This window comes from Schistocerca piceifrons, unplaced genomic scaffold (genome assembly GCF_021461385.2).
Source record: "Schistocerca piceifrons isolate TAMUIC-IGC-003096 unplaced genomic scaffold, iqSchPice1.1 HiC_scaffold_951, whole genome shotgun sequence".
Taxonomy (NCBI): domain Eukaryota; kingdom Metazoa; phylum Arthropoda; class Insecta; order Orthoptera; family Acrididae; genus Schistocerca; species Schistocerca piceifrons.
The window spans coordinates 72,501-77,500 of record NW_025729225.1 but is presented as its reverse complement, the minus strand read 5'-3'; the positions used below and the strand labels follow the sequence as shown (position 1 = coordinate 77,500).

General features: G+C 53.2%; 1 non-coding gene across 1 annotated transcript in view; it reads left to right on the top strand.

Annotated features, from left to right (window-relative positions):
- The first annotated feature begins 3,356 nt into the window (after nucleotides 1–3,356).
- The window catches only part of LOC124773352, a 1,909-nt gene continuing 265 nt past the window's right edge, over nucleotides 3,357–5,000 (top strand). The window contains exon 1 of the ribosomal RNA XR_007014620.1: nucleotides 3,357–5,000. This exon is cut by the window's right edge and continues 265 nt beyond it. This is a non-coding gene — a ribosomal RNA (small subunit ribosomal RNA).

Genomic DNA, 5,000 nt, shown 5'->3' with positions numbered 1-5,000 from the left:
TGCCCACAATGGGAACCACACGTCAGCCAGCCACTCTGATCACGCACCACTCTCTGCTTCTAACGGGCGCACATACAATATGTAAGCACCAGCATGGAACAACATCCAGTGCATCCTCTCCGCCACATTACACAATCCACACTATCACAACCAGACCAGGAGGTCCATGCGGAAAATACAATATCCCACCCTTTCGACATCCACCATTGCGCAGATCAGGCACCAACACCCACACATGTCCTATACAACGGTGCACCCAACATCACAATAGTACCTCCTGTCACAGCGCACAAACAATGACATGAGTCAAAGACACAGGTCTGACACAAGCATAGAATTGGAGCGCCGCCTCTAATAAGCCAAAGGTGCATCCTGACGTGACAAATCTGATCATGTCACAAGCATTCACTTACTATAATCACTATCAACGAACCTGCCGCCCCCGCCCCCCCCCTACACCTTTCCTTACAACAACGTGTAACCTAACCTAACCTAACCTATGTTGTACCTTAACCTAACCTATGTTGTACCTTAACCTAACCTATGTTGTACCTTAACCTAACCTATGTTGTACCTTAACCTAACCTATGTTGTACCTTAACCTAACCTATGTTGTGCCTTAACCTAACCTATGTTGTGCCTTAACCTAACCTATGTTGTGCCTTAACCTAACCTATGTTGTGCCTTAACCTAACCTATGTTGTGCCTTAACCTAACCTATGTTGTGCCTTAACCTAACCTATGTTGTGCCTTAACCTAACCTATGTTGTGCCTTAACCTAACCTATGTTGTGCCTTAACCTAACCTATGTTGTGCCTTAACCTAACCTATGTTGTGCCTTAACCTAACCCATGTTGTGCCTTAACCTAACCCATGTTGTGCCTTAACCTAACCCATGTTGTGCCTTAACCTAACCCATGTTGTGCCTTAACCTAACCCATGTTGTGCCTTAACCTAACCCATGTTGTGCCTTAACCTAACCCATGTTGTGCCTTAACCTAACCCATGTTGTGCCTTAACCTAACCCATGTTGTGCCTTAACCTAACCCATGTTGTGCCTTAACCTAACCCATGTTGTGCCTTAACCTAACCCATGTTGTGCCTTAACCTAACCCATGTTGTGCCTTAACCTAACCTATGTTGTGCCTTAACCTAACCTATGTTGTGCCTTAACCTAACCTATGTTGTGCCTTAACCTAACCCATGTTGTGCCTTAACCTAACCCATGTTGTGCCTTAACCTAACCCATGTTGTGCCTTAACCTAACCCATGTTGTGCCTTAACCTAACCCATGTTGTGCCTTAACCTAACCCATGTTGTGCCTTAACCTAACCCATGTTGTGCCTTAACCTAACCCATGTTGTGCCTTAACCTAACCCATGTTGTGCCTTAACCTAACCCATGTTGTGCCTTAACCTAACCCATGTTGTGCCTTAACCTAACCCATGTCGTGCCTTAACCTAACCCATGTCGTGCCTTAACCTAACCCATGTCGTGCCTTAACCTAACCCACGTCGTGCCTTAACCTAACCCACGTTGTCGCCTAACGTAACCCACGTTGTCGCCTAAACCTGCTCTGTAATTGTTATACGACTCGTTCAATTAGTGTAGTGTTGCCCACCCGCAACCCTCGCAATATAGTTCGCTACTCGCACTCCCCGCTCCCCTGTGTATCGCTTCATGTTAAACACCTTGCAAGTCTTGCTCACTTTCCACATGCTCCTGCTGTACACTGTAATGTGGATGGCAGCAGGACGTACATGCCGCCCCTCCCCACGTCCCCACCTTGCCCCCTGCCTTCGCAAGCTGGTTGGTGAGAACTTTGCATGTTCAATGCCCTCCGCATGCGACGTACTCAGGCTACGTTGTGGTGCGGCCTGTGTCAACTGTCCGCTAATGTCGTACGCGTAAACCACAATCTGTACTGCACATTCGTCCTTATGTACTGAATGATACATCGTGGCACATGTGTGACCGTACAACGACTGCGCCCAAAAACGGCGGACCATACAGTGCAAATATTGTGCACGCAGCTACGTGTCGTCTCCCTATGAGAGCTGGATTGCAGTGTGGTACGCCATAGAGACGTGTGGGAGGAACGGACGCCGTGGATGGCGATCAGCATGAGCTGTCTGTTGATGTATTCGGACCTAGTCGTCTCTCCTCACACACCGTGATGGCATGGTGCACCGCGTTCCATATCTGCGACATGCTACAGAGGCCGGTTGACAGTCGTTCGAGCAATGGACATCGCATACGTACGGGGGCCACCTTCCACGTATTGTCTAGGCGTGCACATTTTGTTGCGTGTATGTGGGCAGACGTAGTGTGGCGTGACACCTGACACAGGCATGCAATAATCGTGGAAGTTGCAAATGGCGATGGACGCCTGCGTTTTCTGGTGAAGTTACGCAAATGAACAAATGGTAACCTGTTGTGGTGCGGTTGTTCTCGCTAGGGGTGAATCGGTGATGGCGACGATAGGTTGAGGTACTAACCGGTTGTTCCAGCGATACCCACCATGCCGACGAAACTGAACGGCATCTGGGTGTGAAGCGATACGCGGCGGTGGCTGGGTGGGACCGTCCCCGGCCGGTGAGGGGGCGCCTCCCGGCGTGCTGGCCGCGCGGTGCGTGGGCGCACGCGCTACAGCCGGCTGGTGGGGGCGGCCAGTGGCAGGCGCGCCGGCCGACGGACGCGGCAGGCGTCGCAGCTGCGCGCCGGCGCACCCTGCGCGCGGCGCCGTGCGGCCAAAGTAGGTCCTCGCGGGCCCGGTGCGAAGCGCGGTGGACATCTTCAGTGTGCTGGTCCGATTGAGGACTGTGTGCGTTGAGGATGCGCTGCCGCCCGGCGCTCGGCGCCGCGACGCCGTCTGCTGCTCGGTCGCCCCAGCGGTTCTCGCTGGTGGTTTGTATCGCAGCTGTGCGGATGTGTTGGCGCGTGCGCTGTGCTGGGAGAGTTCGCTTCGGCACCCAAGTGGGGCTTTTGTCCTTCTGTGGCGCTGGCGTTGGAGCTGCCGGTCACCGTAGGTGGCGCGTGTTGTCTCCCGCCGGCAATGCCACGACAGCACGCTCCCGGGCCTCTGTCGGCAGCGGCAAGCTCAGTTGGGAGCACGGGTGGTCGCACCGAAAGCGTCTACTCGCCTAACTCCGGGCGATTGCGCCTCTCTCGAACCCGACCAAGTACTTGGGACGGCGCTGCGCGCCGCCGGGACCTGAGAGGGTTTCGAGGTGTATTGTGCAGGGGAGCTCAGCCTCCTCCTGTTTGCAGAATGATTGAGCGGACGCTTGCGTGTTCGCGCGGGCCCCCGGGACACACTCCCGGGCGGCCGGCTGCTCAGCTCTAGTTGACGCAGCTCCCTGGTTGATCCTGCCAGTAGTCATATGCTTGTCTCAAAGATTAAGCCATGCATGTCTCAGTACAAGCCGCATTAAGGTGAAACCGCGAATGGCTCATTAAATCAGTTATGGTTCCTTAGATCGTACCCACGTTACTTGGATAACTGTGGTAATTCTAGAGCTAATACATGCAAACAGAGTCCCGACCAGAGATGGAAGGGACGCTTTTATTAGATCAAAACCAATCGGTCGGCTCGTCCGGTCCGTTTGCCTTGGTGACTCTGAATAACTTTGGGCTGATCGCACGGTCCTCGTACCGGCGACGCATCTTTCAAATGTCTGCCTTATCAACTGTCGATGGTAGGTTCTGCGCCTACCATGGTTGTAACGGGTAACGGGGAATCAGGGTTCGATTCCGGAGAGGGAGCCTGAGAAACGGCTACCACATCCAAGGAAGGCAGCAGGCGCGCAAATTACCCACTCCCGGCACGGGGAGGTAGTGACGAAAAATAACGATACGGGACTCATCCGAGGCCCCGTAATCGGAATGAGTACACTTTAAATCCTTTAACGAGTATCTATTGGAGGGCAAGTCTGGTGCCAGCAGCCGCGGTAATTCCAGCTCCAATAGCGTATATTAAAGTTGTTGCGGTTAAAAAGCTCGTAGTTGGATTTGTGTCCCACGCTGTTGGTTCACCGCCCGTCGGTGTTTAACTGGCATGTATCGTGGGACGTCCTGCCGGTGGGGCGAGCCGAAGGCGTGCGACCGCCCCGTGCGTGCTCGTGCGTCCCGAGGCGGACCCCGTTGAAATCCTACCAGGGTGCTCTTTATTGAGTGTCTCGGTGGGCCGGCACGTTTACTTTGAACAAATTAGAGTGCTTAAAGCAGGCAAGCCCGCCTGAATACTGTGTGCATGGAATAATGGAATAGGACCTCGGTTCTATTTTGTTGGTTTTCGGAACCCGAGGTAATGATTAATAGGGACAGGCGGGGGCATTCGTATTGCGACGTTAGAGGTGAAATTCTTGGATCGTCGCAAGACGAACAGAAGCGAAAGCATTTGCCAAGTATGTTTTCATTAATCAAGAACGAAAGTTAGAGGTTCGAAGGCGATCAGATACCGCCCTAGTTCTAACCATAAACGATGCCAGCCAGCGATCCGCCGCAGTTCCTCCGATGACTCGGCGGGCAGCCTCCGGGAAACCAAAGCTTTTGGGTTCCGGGGGAAGTATGGTTGCAAAGCTGAAACTTAAAGGAATTGACGGAAGGGCACCACCAGGAGTGGAGCCTGCGGCTTAATTTGACTCAACACGGGAAACCTCACCAGGCCCGGACACCGGAAGGATTGACAGATTGATAGCTCTTTCTTGATTCGGTGGGTGGTGGTGCATGGCCGTTCTTAGTTGGTGGAGCGATTTGTCTGGTTAATTCCGATAACGAACGAGACTCTAGCCTGCTAACTAGTCGCGTGACATCCTTCGTGCTGTCAGCGATTACTTTTCTTCTTAGAGGGACAGGCGGCTTCTAGCCGCACGAGATTGAGCAATAACAGGTCTGTGATGCCCTTAGATGTTCTGGGCCGCACGCGCGCTACACTGAAGGAATCAGCGTGTCTTCCTAGGCCGAAAGGTCGGGGTAACCCGCTGAACCTCCTTCGTGCT